The sequence below is a fragment of the Equus caballus genome, chromosome 18, assembly GCF_041296265.1.
Source record: "Equus caballus isolate H_3958 breed thoroughbred chromosome 18, TB-T2T, whole genome shotgun sequence".
Classification (NCBI taxonomy): Eukaryota; Metazoa; Chordata; class Mammalia; order Perissodactyla; family Equidae; genus Equus; species Equus caballus.
The window spans coordinates 81,888,417-81,906,107 of NC_091701.1; the positions used below are offsets into that span (position 1 = coordinate 81,888,417).

General features: G+C 41.5%; 1 long non-coding RNA gene across 2 annotated transcripts; it reads right to left on the reverse strand.

Moving 5' to 3' along the window:
* Positions 1-1,355: 1,355 nt before the first annotated feature.
* Positions 1,356-17,404, reverse strand: LOC102149830 (uncharacterized). 2 transcript variants are annotated; one of them, XR_011428627.1, is made up of 4 exons: positions 14,677-17,404; positions 12,305-12,423; positions 5,338-5,449; positions 1,356-4,054 (listed from the first exon to the last, which is right to left on the reverse strand). It is a non-coding gene; the product is annotated as an uncharacterized lncRNA (long non-coding RNA). The 2 variants fall into 2 exon arrangements; XR_011428626.1 differs by lacking the exon at positions 5,338-5,449 and having other exon boundaries at positions 14,677-16,345.
* Between the last annotated feature and the right edge of the window lie 287 nt (positions 17,405-17,691).

The window sequence follows — 17,691 nt, forward strand, 5'->3', positions numbered from 1 at the left end:
ATTTTTGTTTTCTGAAATGTAAACTAGCCCAAGTGATAGACTGCAAGGAGGGGGCGGAGGAATGGATCATAGTCAGGAATGTCACCGCCCACTCGTCTTTGGCAAATTTTCACGTGTAAACTCTTCCCCGAGTCCCCTCGTTTGTTCAGATTTAAAAGCAGGAACAGATGATTCCGCATCCCCGCTAACCCCTCACCCGGCATCCTCACCTGGAAGCCGCGAGCCTGGCCCTCCCCTGCAGGCTTCCAATTTTAGGATTTGGTTTCCGGTATACTAAACCATTGACATAATATCAGCTTCATTTGGAAGACCTCCAGCTGCTAGCTGAATTTCACAAAAACATCTCCTGAAATGAGAAGAAAATGACCTCTCCCATGGGGGTCTCTTCTAAGGTTTATTAATAAAACATGCGATTGAAACTGTGCACTAATGTCCTGCTGAAACTACTTTGGAAATAGTGAAAGCGCTGGAGATAGGGTTATGTGTAGAATTGCACCCAGTGGTGCACACCGTCCTAGAACTGCTTCCAGGTGTGGGCTGGGTGCAAGAGTCCACTCCGGGCTGCCCAGAGGACACCAGCGGCCCTGATTTCGTCCATTTCTCTTGATCTCTCTTCCTCTCCAGAATCCTTCTGGAGCTCTTGAACAGGAAGGCTATTTTTGCCTAATTCCTGGAGGTTACAGTGCCCCTGGACTTTAAAAAATAATAATACAAACTATTATCATGGTTAGATATCTCTTTGTTTCTTTTCTCCATCTACGGTGCTTAATGCTATCTTTGACCAGATGGAGAACGCAATTAAAATAAATATAATGTAATATAAAAATAAAACAGAACATATTGCCTTTGCAGGGCAATCTGGGCCCAAGATTTTCTGCAGTGGAAATTACTGGCTAAATAAACCTATCTCCTCCTTGACACAAAGCTGAGAAGAGAGATTGGTTGCAACAGAAAAAGAAAGAAATGTGATTATTTCCTAAACTGAGGCAAGAGAAGTTTTGCCTAAATGGAAAATTATTAGAGTACAAAGTTCTCCTTTTTTTTTTTTTTTTGCATAAACACCATCAGCAAATTCCACAGCATCGCAGCCCAGGTGCTACAGGGGATGAAAAGATGAATAAGGAGAGTCGTCTCCCTAAAGGAGCTGCCGGTTTAGTCAGGGAGAATCCGCTTACAGGGAGGAGAGAGAGAACCACATGGCAGGTGAACTTGAACAAAGGGCTTCGTGCAGCTGTGTCCAGCAGAGGCTCTGCTCCACGGGACTGCCGCACGAGAAACCCAGCCTCCCAACAAGACACGCCCAGTAGAGAGCAGCTGGATTATAACCTTCACCACTTAATCATCTTAGACACAGCTTCAGTCAAGAGAGGTTTTTATATAAGTAACACACAATTTCAGATGTGTAAAAATGGGAATTTTGGAGGAGGATCCATGTCTATCTCACAGAATTCAACAATCCTTAGGCTCCAGGAAAGAAGGAAATAGGACCTGGACAATCCCTGAGGACCAGAGGGTGCACGGCCACTTTTTCTGTGCAGTCACTCTCCTCTCCTTCTCTCCAGGTTCCTGCCTTATTTTTTGTCTCTCCACACTAGCTCCTTTTGCACATGGTGGGGTATCATGGGTCCAACTCTAGAACCACATCAGTTCCTGGCATCAAGGCTCCCAACTAACTGATTACCACCCTAGGTCCAAACCCCAGGAGAGAATCTCATTGGCTCAGATTGGGTCCACTGTCCATCTTTCATCCAATCAGCTTTGACCAACGAAAGAGTTGTTAGTCAGTATAAATACAGCCACAAAAGACCTACCCATTTGGATGGGTGGATAGTTCTCAGAAAACTGGTAAAGTAGTGGCTGGGCAGACACATCAAAAGGTCTTCTCTACAAATCTGATTACAATTCATTATATTATTTCTTGGCCATTTACTAAATACTTTCATTTACGATCATTTCTGTGGTTACGAGCCCATGAAAGATATCCTTATCCTTCACTAGAGTTTACACTTTGTTATTGACATGCATAATGTAACATCGTGGAACTCTGTTTCCGTTTCCAGACCTGAGAATATGACTGACATGAGTAGGTACCAAAGTTTATAGCCTCAGAAGAGGGGCCTGTGTACAGTCTTTATTCTGTTCAACTATTCTCTCTTGAAAACCCGTACACATACCAGCTTAGCATATCAAAGTAGAGGCAGAGTTTTATATGAAGGATTTAAATAGGGAGGCTTAGGAAAGGTTAAAAAGCTGTATTCCGCCTTATTTCATGCCAATAGGAAGATCTGAAAAGTCATAAAAAGAGGGGACCATGGTTGTGCCATGGAGCAGTGTGATCAGAAGGCATGCTGCCACCATGGTTGGGTGTTTCTGTTGATAACTTGATTGTACCTAAGCAGTTAGAGATCTTCCGTTCTTGTCACTCTTGAAGATTTTGTGTCGACAGAGCAAACTGGGGAGACGTTCTAACGTCTCTCGAATATTTGCTCCTTGAAGTGAAATGAAAATGAAAACCATTTTGTGTAAAGATAATCGTCCGTCTATATATTAGTCCATGAGGCAGCTATTGTTGTTATTTTGTGGATGAGAAAATTATAGCTTGGAGAAGCTGAGTGGCTGGCCATCACCACGCAGCTGTGAGCCTGTGTCTGTAGGTAGGACGTCTCAGCTCTGTCCACCACTCAGAATTTGCCTCCCCATCCTGACGTCTCCCTGATGTCTGGAAACACTTGATTTGAGGGTTGCACATGCACAGAAGGAGTAACTGAACTTACTGAGGTTTCAGGTGCTCTGGACTCAGTCGATGTGCAACCTGAGGAAAATCGGGTCTCCTCTGCAAGCCCATTTTCTTCACTTATGACAATGGGACACGATGCATGAAAGAGCATCATGACACAGGCGCCACATCAAAGCACTGAAGCAAGTGAGGAGTTACGCACACCTTGCTCGTGTCCTTAGGAGCTTCACAATTCTAATTTCTCTGCTTCCTGGCACTAATTATCAGAGAAGTAACCAATAAAATAAAACAATACCCTCTGTTTCCCTTTACTTCCAAACTCTTGGAAGACAGCTTGGAAATTGCTATGAAAAAGTTTGGGTGGTAATAGAAGAGAAAGAGTCAGCTCTATTTTTAATAACGTGGTATTTTGGCTCTTGAGTGAATCATCGCTGTTCTCCCCCTGCCAGCTCCCTCATGTACATGTTGCTCTTCCTCTGCTGCACACGCAGAAGGGGGAATAGAGTGACCTCTGAGCAGACCCTACGTCCTGCCCAGCAGAGGCTCCGTGGTACTGTGCAAAGAGTACTGGAGTGGAGGACCACAAGGCCTCGACTCCGGACTCAGCTCTGCCTTCATTGACTTGGTAGCTGGGGAGTCAGACCACACCTCTGGCCTCCAGTCGCTCTATCTGTAAAACGAGAGGTCTGGAGAAGACTGTCTTCCTAGGCCCCTTCAAGCTTCAGTGTTTCGTGACCCTGGGTGAGAAGGAGGAGCACTCCTCAAGGTTTACCGGTCTCCTCAGCCACGTCTTTCCGGGAACACTACAGAGTTTGCTTCAAGCCTCTGTCCTTCCTCCTTTCTGGGTCTGAGAGCTGCGAGGTCGATACACAAGGACGAGCGGCAGAGTCAGTGGAGAGCGCGAAGGGTGATATTCACTTCCTGTGTGATTTGCACATTTCATTGTGACATTTTGTGGTTTGTTTTGCACGTTTTGCCAACTTCTACTCTAAAGAGGCGTGCACTTTAATGGATTCCTCTTCATGGTGAATCCTCGAATCGGCAGGGCTGCCATGCAGTGTAACTCCGGGTATGAAAGACCCCTCTGGATTGTGCAAAGCGGGGACTTGCAAGAGTTGTGGCAGGTGGGGATCTGCAGCATGACCTTGACGTTCTTGCTGATGACCATGACAGTCAGGGAGTCAAAGGACACAAGCTGGTTTGCACCTGGTTCAGGTATTCATTTTCAATTCAGGGATTTCGAATTCCAACTTCACTGCTTACTTGCCGTTTGTTCTCAGTCAAGGTATTTAACCTCTCCACACCTCACTTTCTCATCTGTAAAAAGAGAAAAGCATTCATTCCTACCTCGCAAAGATCGTTGTTGAAGGTAAAATTTCATCTTTCCTATAACATGCTTAGCAGAGTGCCTAGTACATAGTAAGTACCCAAAACATGTTAGTTAGCATTATTATCCCCAAAACATACACACATGCACAAAATAAATTTTTTAAAAAGCAACATTTTGATTATAAAACACAAAGACAATTTTCCTATTACATAAGCAAAACAATTATGGTTTTTCATTTCTTTGAGTTTTCAAGCAAAACCATGGGTATAAAATTCAGAGCAGGGCCAAACTGAATTTCCAAGAAAGTAATATTTGAGAAGCTTTTAAGCATGAGAGAGGTTTGTTGGCTGAAAGGCATAAACACATCTTAACCTTGGAATCAGAATGGAAGCAGACAGCACGCCTGGCCCTTGACCACTTACTGATGAACTTCCACCTGTGCGAAGACCAGGGCGTGCTGGCGAAATTTAACTCCATTCCATATCTCTGCTCCCTGTCCCTTTGTTTATTTTCTATTGTGAGATAGTTACATACCCAGAAGGAGCTTGGGAAAATTGGGTGTATTAACGGAATAAAGCTATCATGGGGAACGTGGCCATGATGGAGTGGATCACACTGGATATTGTGGGCATACTACTTAGGTGTAAGTTTATCTGCCCGCATGCCAGGATCACATACACAAATAGCTACAGGGATAAGACAGACAACACAACTGAGTGAAACGGACTGGCTTGGGACTGTGGCAGACCAGAAAACACATAGCCTCTCTAAAGAAGGAAACCACTGCTCTGCTCCAGGCTACTGTTGCCATGCTCATTGAGTGCCACCAGATCTTTCCATTATAAAAAAGAAGTAGAAACTCTGGATTTTATGTCAAACTTCTCAAATTTTTAATTCATGGCAACTCACGAAAAAAATTTGAAACACTATTGAAGCAAAAGTCTTAAATACACAGCCCTAGCCACACTGGAATACCCAGCAGTAATCAGAGCTCAGAATTTGCAGATGATTGGGGTGTGTGTGTCCACAGGGGTGAGGGTGGGACAGAAGGGAGGGCAGTGAGAAAAACTTCAGTTTCTATTGCATTGTTTTCACCAAACACATTTGTGGTTAGTCATAAAATCTTAACTTAAGGATACAAACAACTTTCAAACTTCTGCTCCCAACCATAAGGGAGTAATTGGTACCAGATTTGCCTTCCCACAATAAACAAGTATAAAAGATGGTCAAAGTATATGACATATCTGTTTTCAAGCATTGAACGACTTACAGTGAAGGACTGTGATCCCTGAGAGAAGAGAGGAATCTCCATGGCTTTCTGCTGGGGGACATTTTCCTTCCACAATGTAGAAAATTGGAGCCCACATAGAATGGCAGTATTGCTGAGTGGAAAAGGCAGAGGTCAGAATTCTAGACTGCAGAAGTCCCTGGGATTTTCAGGTCAGGGTACCAGAAAAGAGGGAGCTCCAAAAGGGGGTGTCCCAGAAGTCTGTGGGGATTCCCCATATGTCCGTGGCTGAAGGCTGGGCTGAAACTCTGCAGGGAAAGACTCCACAAAGTCTAGTGGAGCAGCTGCTGCAGGGCCAAGAGCTCTCTGGAGAAGCAGGAAGCTGTGTGGCACTGGGAGGCACTGGGAGACACTGGAGCTCTGGCACATCCACTGGAGAGGCCCCCTGAGCACCTTGGGTGTTCATCCAAAAACTCTAAAAGGCCACACTTCAGGAGTAAGAATCAGATCTCAAAGGAACGGCCACAATGCAAGATTAAGCTCAAAACCAAAACAGACCTGTCCTTAAAGAGGAATAAAACAAGCCCAACAGAACCTGAAAGATCCTCTAGTTATTTAACTGCTTCCCAGAACAAAACTCAAAATTCTTTAGAAGAAGAGGGCATAACTCAGTTTCCTACAACAAATCATCTACAAGGTCCATCATACAATGCAAAATTAAGAAATATGAGAAGAGGTGGGAAAATATGACCCATAAAAAGGAAAAAAAGCAATAAAGAGAAACAGACCCCTAAATAGCCGAGACAAGACAGAAAAGAACATGAAAGCAGCTATTACAAATGTGTTCAAAGGCTTAAAAGAAAACATAGCCGTAATAAATAAACAGATGGGAAATCTCAACAGAGAAATGGAAACTATAAAAGGAATAAATAAAATTCCAGAACTGAAAAGTACAGTATCTAAAATGAAAAATTCACTGCATAGGCTTCATAATATATATTAGGGATTATAGAAGAGTTAGTGAACATGAAGGCAGATCAAAAGAAATTATCCAATCTGAAAAAGATAGAGGAAAAATGAAAGAAGATTTATTGATCTGTAGGACAATGCCACACAGTCTAACACGTGTAACTGGAGATACAAAAGGGAAGGAGAGAGAATGAAACAGAAAAATATATGAAGAATAAATGCCAAAACTTTCCTCAATTTGAAGAAAAGTATCAACTTATAAATCCAAGAAGCCTGACAAACCCAAGCAAAATTTTTTAAAAATCGTAAAGGCAGATCATAGCAAGCTACTGAAAACCAAAGATAAAGAGAAAATCTTAAAAGCAGTCAGAGGAAAAAAGAAAACATCCTACTTTCAAGAGACTAAAGATGTGAAAATGGCTGATCTCTCACCAGAGACAACTGAGGGGAAAAAGACAATGAGATGATTTTTTTAAAGTGTTGAAAACAACAGTAGTAACATCTCTCAACTAGAAGTCTATATGCAGTGAAGATATCCTTTAAAAGTGAGGGTCAAATGAGATATTTTCAGATAAACGAAAGTGGAGAGAATTCCAGCATGTGGGCACTATGAGATATGCCACAGGAAGTTTTTTAATCTGAATGAAATAATACTAGTCAGAAATTTGGATCTATAAGAAGAAATGAAGAGGGTCTAAAATAGCAAATGTGACATTAAAATATAAAAGATATAAAATATAAAAGATATATAAAAATATAGAAGATATATTTTCCCTCTCTTCATTTTGCTGCAAAAAATCACTCTTTAAGTAAAAAATAATAAAATTTATTTTGTTTTTATTACTTAGGTACATATAAAACATATGACAACAATAGCAAAAAAGATAGTGATTAAACTGAATTTTATTGTTGAAACTTTCATACATTTTATATGAAGTGGTACAATATTAACTCTGAGTAAATTATGATAAGTTAAAGATGCATGTTTTAAGCCATAGAAAAGTGGTCCTCAAAGTTTGGGTTACAGTCTAGCCATATCAGCATCACTTAGGAATTTGGTAAAAATGAAAATTATCAGTCTCTATCCAGACTCATGGAATCAGGAATGCAGGGGCAAGGGCCCACCAATGTTTGTTCTAACAAACTCTCTAGGTGATTTGAAAATCATTGCCTTAGAGCAACAAAAAGCAAACCAAAAAAGCTATAAAGATGTGTTTCTCCAGCAATGGAGAGCAATGGAGAAGAATATAGGAGAAAATAGTTCTCAGCTCGTTTCATGATGCCGCTACATTCCTGAGGTGAAAGCTTGACAAAGACACTACAAGTAAAGACAACTATGGACCAATATCTCTCATGAACATGGATGCAAAGCTCCTTAATAAAACATTAGCGCATTGAATTCAGTGACACATGAAAAGAATTACACATCATGACCAAGTGAGGTTCATGCCTGGAACATAAGACTGGTTTAACATTTAAAAATCATTCAATATAATTCACCACATTAACAGGAAAAAAAGAGAATAACTATATGATCATCTTAATAGAGGCAGGAAAGTATGTGACAGAACTCAACACCCCTTCATGATAAAAATTTTCAGTAAACAGAAAATATAAGGAAACTTCCTCAACCTGATCTACAGCTGCATCTACAAAAAGCCTAAAGCCAACACCATGTTCAATGGCAGATCATTAAATCTCTTTTCTCTAACTTTGGGAGCATGCAAATTCCACCACTTCTATTCAAATTGCACTAGAAATCTTAAGGCAAGAAAAAGAAATAAAGGGTATAAAGATTGGAAAGGAAAAGCAAAACTAGGTTTATTCACATATTCACATGATTATTTATGTAGAATATTCTAAATATGTTTCTACATACTAGCAGTAAATAATTAGAAATTGAAATTTCTAAAAACATTATTTAAAATAGCAACAAAAAATCGAATAGAGGCAGGCCCTGTGGCGGAGTGGTTAAGCTCCTATGCTCCACTTTGGCGGCCCAGGGTTTTGCTGGTTCGAATCCTGGGCACAGACATGGCACCACTCATCAGGCCACACTGAGGTGGCGTCCTACATACCACAACTAGAAGGACCCACAACTACAATACACAACTATGTACTGGGAGGATTTGGGGAGAAAAAGCAGAGGAAAAAAAAAAACATTGGCAACAATTGTTAGCTCAGGTGCCAATCTTTTAAAAAAAAATCGAATAGCTAAGAATATTTTGAATGACAGACGTGCAAGACCTACACCTACAAGAAAATTAATAAAACATTAAAAATGGGGAAAAAAAAACATTGTTCATAGATTGGAAAAATCACTATTGTTAGGATGTCATTTCTCCCCAAACAGACCTAAAGATTCCACACAATCTCAGTCAAACTCTCAATTGCCTTTTCTTTGTGAAAATTGACAGGATAATATTTTTAAATATATAAGAAAATCCAAAGGATTTAGAATAGCCAAAACAATTTTGAGAAAGTTGGAGTACTTGCACTACCAGTTTCAAAACTTACTACAAAGGCGTATTAACCAACAGTGTAGAATTGGTATCCAACAGTAGAACATAACAGAATCCAGAAACAGATACGTACAAAGTCAATTGATTTTCAACAAAGGCACCAAAGCAATTATATAGGGGAAGGAAATCTTCTCAACAAATGGCGCTAGATATCCATATGGGGCAGAAATCAAAAACTATGACCCTCTACCTCTCAACATACACAAAATTGATTTTAAATGGCTTCTAGACCTCAACGTAATGGCTAAAATGTCAAGTTTCTAGAAGAAAACGGAAGAGTATCACTAAATCCTGGGGTTGGGAAAGATTTCTTAGACAAGACACAAAAAGCAGTAACCATAAAAGAAAAAAATTCATCAGATAGACTTCACCAACATTCAAATTTTTCTCCTCCTCATAAACCACAATTAAGTAGTGAAAAGGTGAGCCCGGGAAAATATATTCACATTAGTTTTATGTGACAAAGATCTCATCCATATTTATAAAGAACTCACACAAATTCACAATTACAAACAGCCAAATTTAAAAACAGGTGAAAAATGTGAACAGACGTTCACAAAAGCAAACATATGGATGGCCAACCAGCATGTGAAAAACGCTCAATATCATTCACCGTCAGAGAAAGGCATGGGGGAAATTTCCAGTGCCATGGAAATGTTCTGTGTGCGCTGAGCTGTTGTTTGTATAGGTGTATATTTTGACAAAACTGAACTTTACACGTAAGATTTATATCTCATTGTGTATATCTTACCTCAGTTTAAAGGACTACAAACTGCTTGTATTTTTTCTAGCTGATTTGTTACTATTCTAATATTTGTAATTGAGAGTAGATTTGTTTTTAATTTTTTGTTTGTTTGCTTGCTTATCTTATTGATTCATTCAGCATTTTCTATGTATCAGGCTTCGGGTTTTGGAGAAACCAATCTGTCATCAATTTGAAGGTGACCGGGAGAGGCAGCACGGGAAGATAGGATGCAGTGTGGCCAGTTCACTCAGGAGGTTGTAGCATTCACACAGAGGAGAAATGACTGGGCATGAACTAAGGAGTTGACGTTGGAGATGGAGAAAAGGAAAAAGTAAAGTGATTTGAGAGAAATTTGGAAAGTATATGCAACAGGACTGATTAGATTTGTGGGGCAGAACAGGGGGGTACAGCAGAAGGAGAAATATAGAAGTACTTTTAGATTCCTGTCTAAAGTGACTAAAGATGAATGATGGTGTCCCGCAGTCAAGAAAGGAAATATAAGAGGGACCATGTTAGAGCAGGAAAGGGGTATGGGCGATGGGCTGATACAAGACGATGGGTTCAGTTGTATACACACTGAGTTGAGGTACCTGAGGGAGACCCAAAAGGAGGAGTCCAGTCAGCAGTTGAGTATAACTTCAGAACACTGAGTCCCAAATACTTTCTGTTTTGCAGTGGAAACTGGGGTTGGTCCCTGCATATCCTTTTCCCATCTCGTCTGTTAAACGGACTTAATCCTTCTGACTCCTTTCACCAAAATATTCCAAGTTTGATGGCAAAATTTTGATTTAGTTGGTATTTTGAAACAAAAGAATCATCCCCACACTTGAGATCAAGCTCTGTTATGAGCAACCATGGTGGGAGTAAAAAGCATGTGGGTTTTGGATTAGGCTGGCCTTGATTCCAATCCTTGCTCTGCCCTTTAGAAGCCAGATGATCTTGGATAAATTAATTAATGCATACCGGCCTCAATTTCTTCTCCAGCAAGAGGAGATTAGGAATCCTATTTTGCAGCAGTGTTATCATAATTCTGAGAGACGCTGTGTGGGAAAGCACCTCTCCTATAACCTGGCACGCAGTAAATGCTTAATACGTATCCATAGACGAGGAGTCTGCCGTTCAGATGAGGAGGCATGATGTTTCATCACCAAAACAGCCCCAGGAGAAGCATGAAGTATGACAAACCCTGGACTCTTTCCCTCCCCATCCCTCTTCAAAGCCCAGGTCTTTCTCCCCTCTTTTCCTCATCAAAATCAGCTCTCAGGAGAGGATGTGACATCAGCCACTTGCCCCTCTTGTTAATGAGCTTACATCATCCCCTCCCTCACCAGGGAGACTTCACATTCCAAACCTTCCACGTAACAATGGAAAGAAAGGCTTTGTTTCTAGTGAGAGGCTCAGCGCACTGGGAGGGGAGGCGGTGAGCAGGGCCCCTTCCTGAGACTCCTGAAATCCACCTGTGAAAGTAGCGAATTCTCTCTTCTTTGCCTCCAAGTTAGTGGCTTAAAGCCAAGGAGAACCCTAGTCCACCAGGTCTAGCCTAGAGACGTCCCAACAAGCCCTCCGCGGCTCCCCTCTCCCCACCCCCCCCCCACCGTCTGATCACCTCCCTGCCTGTGTAGCTTTATTTTAGATTTCAATTATTACATTATTAGCAGTTGTAATTCTCCATAAGAGACAAATAGGAGAAAGGGGAGTATTTGTCTTTTATTTATTACTCTTTAAGCTGAATGTCTGCAGGTTAATTAAATTGAAAAGTATTCCCCCTGGGATGTACCAGGTCCCTGGTGGTCCAATAAGGTCATAAAACCATGGTGAAACTGAAAGCATTATTGCTTGGTGCTTTGTTCTCATCAGCAACGGCATCCAAATACAAATTTAGTCAATTATTGAGTGATTCAGAGCAGGTTTTCTGGGAATTTAATTATCGAAATGGTCTGTGTGGGCACCGTGGTTGCTGCGGGGTAAATGAGCAGGAGCTGTCCAAGGGCCAGTGGTCTCATGTCCTGCCTAAACACATTCACCCAGAAAGCGGCCGTTGAACAAAGGATTCTGCTCTGGCTTCATTAAAGGAAGTGTCTACCACAGAAGCAACCTCCGTGAGCAACGTGTGTGTATATTCAGATCACCTCATTTTCTTTGTTTCTCCAATTTCCCTCCATTAATTTATTAATTTGGTCTCAGTCTTTGTAAGTATTTTAAATTCCTCCAAACAATAGCACAGATATTATCAGATCTGAGCAAAAACGAAATCAATAAAGGCTTTGGAGGGGAGCAAGAAGAAAGGTACAGGATAACAGCAATTCTTCACTGAAAGCAATCTAACCCATTTTTAATTTAATTTGGAGTGCCATTATTTCAGGATCCCAAATGCTAAGGTCAATTTAATCATGCAGATCCCATGTCTTATTGAGTTGTGGCGGAGAATTACTCTTTTTTGTGACCCTGAGTTAGCAAGGACACGCTGGGCAAACAGCCAAGGTGCTTTAAGCTCAATAATAATAATAATCCGTACTGAAAGTTAGCGTGATGGCTGTTAGCCGTTGGCTCTCCTGGCCAGAGGAGCACCCCCTCCTCGGACCCTGGAACTGTGTGACTTAGCACTTTCTTTAGCGAATGAGAAATATCATCAAATAAGCTGTCTTTCTCTTACATGGGGGGAAAGAAGGCATAAAACAGACTAGAGAGAAAAGCTGTGAGGTAACTAAACGTGTAAATGAGAAGTGGGTGTAGGGGTGGGGAGGGTTTGGGGAAAAAATGAAAAGAGACTGACCTTGAAAGGAGGGCAAACCCCCCTTCCTGGAGAGCTGTCTTGGGGGCATGAAGAGCTGGAGATTTACTTTGAACTCATCGGCTCTTCGCCCAAAGACAAACGGCTTGGTCATCTGCTTCCTGTAGAAGAGCAAATAGACATTAAACCTCAAGTCATTTCAGCCTGCTTCCTAGGCGTGGACTCTCTCTCCCAATAGCTACCTCTATTGGGTTCATATTGCATACAGAGAGCTCACAACTCCTTTGCATACATTAGGCTTGCTTAATTCTCCCTGCAAAATCTGCACTATGTATTTCCTTCATTTAATGGATGAGAAAACTGAAGCTTCAAGAGGACATATGTAGTTTGCCCACAGCTAGCAAGAGGCAGTGCTGGAATTTTTATCTGGAATTCCAAGCCTCCTGCTTTTATTCTGCGTCGCCATGCTTTTCTCAACAACTTGTAAGGGTATTTTGTTACTGTTTGTTTGTTATAGTAAAGAGTTCAAACATGGCTTTCTAAAATATGTTTTTCTTGAGTTAAATAGGTGTCTAAGCCCTCAGATAAGTACTGAGACGACTGATCACTTATTCTCTCCTTCTCAGAGTATTACAAATATTGAAGATTGATTTTAAAGGCACACATTAAAAAGGGACCTCAGAAAATCATCATGTTATCAGTTTGGAAGACAGCCTCTCCCTCAAAGTCTTAGGAATTTGCTGCCAGGGGAATGTAGATGTTGAACTGGAGACACTTAACGTATCCTATGCTGGGCCAGCTTGTGCTAGAAGGTTCTATGAATACTCTGAAACCAATTTGTTCTCAAAGGCATAGACTGATCCTCTCTGTGCCTCACTAGAAACTGGGAGTAGTGCTTTTAGTCAGTATCTCATTTTGCAAGATAATCAAGGATGAATAAAATAATACCCAATTGCTAGAAAGGTATACACAAGTTTTTTTTAAAAAATGACTTCAAAAACATGAATTCCTTCAATTCACCTTCCAGGGAATGAAGACACAAGACAGTCAATAATTCAAATTCCCCAGCAAAATGGGAAAGTATTATTGACACTGAAGAGCACAGGGGTTAATTTATTTGCAAAAATCACCTCCTGCCACATGCCGTGGGTGGAAAAGAAGCCACGTGAAGCCTCATGAGAAAACAATCCCCTCCCTCCTCCACATTCCTTCAATTCTGTTTGTTTCATGTGTGTGTTGGTGGGGGGTGGTTCCCGGGAAGCCATGGAGGAGAGAGTTCTAGAGTGCTGGAGTATATCAGAGTGTGCGTGTTCTTACTCTGTCCACGATAGAAGCCCAGGCCTCAAGAGGATGGTAATATGGAGGGCAGCCAAGCACATTTTGCAGGCCAGGCAGAATTTTTGCAGGCCTATGTTTTTACTTATTTTTTAATGATTTGCAAGGCTAGGTAAATTGAATTACTCAGGTTGATTATAACGTAGGTTAGTAGGCAAGCCCAGAAGGTCAACTTGTTCACCTACTTGTACAACTACTGTCCTTTGTCTCTTCCTGAAATTATTCCTCAGGAAATTGTTCTCATCTTTAATACAATCGATAAAGAGTATGGCATTTCCTCAAATTAGTCCCAATAATTCGAAGAAGAGAACACTAAATTTAAGTCATGACTTGTTGACATTTGAATTTTAAATTCATTAATGGACTCATTAAGAAGCTTTCTGACTTAAAAGATTCTTCTTTTAAACTGCATTTGGGAATGATACATAGTAGACAATTGTTCTTTCTTTGATTATCCAGAATCCATGCCCCTGTCTTTTGGTAATGAAATCTCCTTCCCTTTAGGGAGAGTTTATCTCCCCCAAGATGTATAGTCTGGGTGGGACTGTAAGTGAAAGCTCCTCCCCTCCCCAAATGAGTGATGGAAATGTCACAAAGCCAGGTCAGTCAGAGCCACCCTCCTAAATCTTGAGGAGGGCCCACACCCATCTTGGCAGCAGAGCCTAGTGAGATGGGTGAGTAAATCTTGAAACTAAGAATGCTAAAGCAATCTGTTTTCTTTTTTCCCTAGTTCAGTCCAGTGCCTGGGTTTTCCTTTCCATTCTGTCAGCTTCCCTCAATGGTCCTCCCGCACTGCACTCTCATAAATTCCCATTTTGTTAAGTTAGCCAAAATCCATTCCTTTTGCTTGCAACCACATACTCTAATACACGACCTTAAGGCACTGAGATGAACTGGAAGCAATGATGTTAAGACCAAGATCTAACTGGGCCAAGGATGTGGATGACTTGTTTTAAATTGTTCTGGCTTTGGTCTTATTTCTCCCTTATGTTGTTTTAGAAACACCTGGGAGAGAAAAAAAGTTACAATGGAATCTCGTAATTGCCAACCAATCTCATGAAGAAGGAGTCAAGACTTACCTTTCTCTTGGATTTGCCTTTTTGCTTCTGTACCCTTGATGGTAGTCCCAATATCCAAGCCAATTCTGGTATAAAAAGCAAACAAAGGGGCTGGCCTGGTGGCACAGTGGTTAAGTTCACGTGCTCCACTTCAGCGGCCCAGGGTTTGTGGGTTCAGATCTTGGGCATGGACTGGCACACTGCTTATCAAGCCATGCTGTGGCAGCGTCCCACATACAAAATAGAGGAAGACTGGCACAGATGTTAGCTTACAGCCAATCTTCCTCACAAAAAAAAAAAGAAAAAGCAAACAAAATATATCACTTAAGAAAAAGATAAGACCAGGTTAGATTTCCATCTGACATTTTTCATCAATGTCCCTTCAAAAGGCAACACTGGGAAATTACGAATGAAATTAATCTGAATTCTGTATCAGGCCATATGAATTCCTTAGCTTTTGGACTCCAAAATCTGTTTCCAAATCAGGTATTTCACTAGCTTTAATGTATCTTCTAACCTGATTCAGACTCTAGAATGCATTTTGTAGTTTGGGTTCTTCATAATTTACTCTTTAGGAAATTACTGTGTGAATAACAGCTGGAGAAAATCATCCTCATTGCTCTGTTCTAAAACTTGAGGTGATAACAGCAAGTTAGCACAGGTTTCCTTGGGCGCTCAGATAGCAAGCAACATGGGCAACACAGTGGCTGAGACCACAGAAGGCGGAGGGAGGTAAGGGAACTAACATTTGTTATTATTACATACTCTGTGCCAAGGTTTATGTTAGGAATTTATTATCCCCATCTTTTTAAGAGAAGGAAACTGAAGCTTAGAGATGCTAAACATTTTCTGTTTGGTACCCATTTATTGAAGATTTACTGTCTGCCAGGAACTATGCTAGGCCCTGGAGATACAAAGATAACTAAGATGTAATAATAAATGGCAGATCCATGAATTAAACCCAGGTCCATCTGCCCCAAAGACTGGACTATAACCAACATACCTCCCATGGAACATCCTCTGGGTCAGGATCACTTCTCTCGACACGAAAACTAGACCCAGAACCAGAATAGAACCTGTGTTTCCAATGTTTTAGCATCAGAACGACAGATTCTTGGGAATTTTAATAATTGGAACCATTTTTAAGCATGGTAAAAAAATTTATAATTCTCAATCTCATGATTTTAATTTTCCCAAGATTCCTGTAAAATTGGGAACAAATATTATCACTTTCAATTTACATATAGAAGAAAAACACCAGAGCTTAATGAGATTACTTAATGAAGGTCCTAGAATGAAAAAAAGAAATGATAATCCGGGTTTAACAGTCTGGACAAGATGGTGAGCACAGATCATTGGCTGGCGCCACCTCTCCACTACAACTCAACTTGGAGACGCCACACGAGAGTTAAGAGGCTATAGGAACACAGAACCTTCAGAATTTACCGCTTCCTGCAAGCAGCCCTTGGGAAGACGGGAAATGGTAAGAACAGCGGGAAGGCAGGTCAGAGGCCAGAGAAAGGGAATGACTGGGAACAGTTTTCTCTCCTCCTCATCGTCTTGGCAGATCCCCGCTTACCCACGGCCGCCTCAGGGCAGGCCAGCGCAGTCCGGAGTGGCGTAGCCTCAGGGCGGTAAGGGAGCCCAGGAGACGATCGGGGACGTGAAGCAAAAACATCCAGTTGGAGAGCTATTAGTGTTGAAAATATCAAGAATCAATGGGTAGTCTGAATAGCAGAGTGAACGAACCTGGCTGCAGAAAGAATTGGTGAGCTATAAAATCATATACAAGAACTATCCTAAAAGTCATTAGAAAGAGATAAAAGTTGGAAAGAATCAGGTAAAAGGTAAGCAATATGGAAGACAGAACCAGGAGTAACAGGCCCCATCAATTAGGAGTTGTGAACGGAGAGAAAGCAGGCTTCAGACGGAGGAAGAAAATATTTGTAATGGTGAAGAATTTCCTAAAATTAAAGGAAAAATATGCCCTTCGCACACTTTGTCCTGTGCCACCGTAGGATGTGATCCACCAAAAACAGTCAACCAAGAAAGGGAAAAGCATGGGATCCAGGAAACAGGACTTTCGTCACAGGACAGAGGCAGAGGAGATCCTCGAGGTGTGGGGAGAGATTCCAGGGTGAGCGTCACGTGGCAGAGCTGGGGAACGACAAGTCCATGTTACAGGAGGAGGTCATGGCTCCAGGAAAATGAAATTTTGGACCACCTGGTATATTTGAATGCATTGAGAAGAGACTTACTCACGGTAAAAAGTTTGGGGGTGAATTAATGTTTTGTGCTGACAAAGCTAAGCACGTAGAGAAGCAAATCAAGTATTGGTGCCAAGGAAAACACAAATGGTACAAGAAAGAAAATATACTCATAATATACTACAATGCTTAGTTCTTTTTTTTTTTTTTTAAAGATTGGCACCTGGGTGAATGACTGTTGCCAATCTTTTTTTTTTTTTCCTGCTTTTTCTCCCCAACCCCGCCCTGTACACAGTTGTATATCTTAGTTGCAGGTCCTTCTAGTTGTAGGATGTGGGACGCCGCTTCAACATGGCCTGACGAGTGGTGCCATGTCCACGCCCAGGATCCGAACCCTGGGGCTGCCGCAGTGGAGCATGAGAACTTAACCACTCGGCCACGGAGCCGGCCCCTGCTTAGTTCTGAATAATCTCTATTTTATTTAAATCACGGCCAAAACTGGAAAAAGGGAAGGCTGACTGTATTAGTCTGCTAGAGCTGCCATAACAAAGTCCCACAAACTGGGGGCTCAAACAACAGAAATGTATTGTCTCGCAGCTCTGGAGACTAGAAGTCCAAAAGCGAGGTGCTGGCAGGGTTGGTTCCTTCTGAGGACCGTGAGAGGGAATCTGTTCCAGGTTCCTCTGCCTGGCTGGTAGATGGCTGTGATCCACCATTCACATGGTGCTCTCCCTGTGTGAGCGTCTCTGTGTCCACATCTCCCCTTTCATAAAGATAGTCATATTGGGTTAGAGCCCACCCTAGTGACGTCACTTTAACTTCATTACCT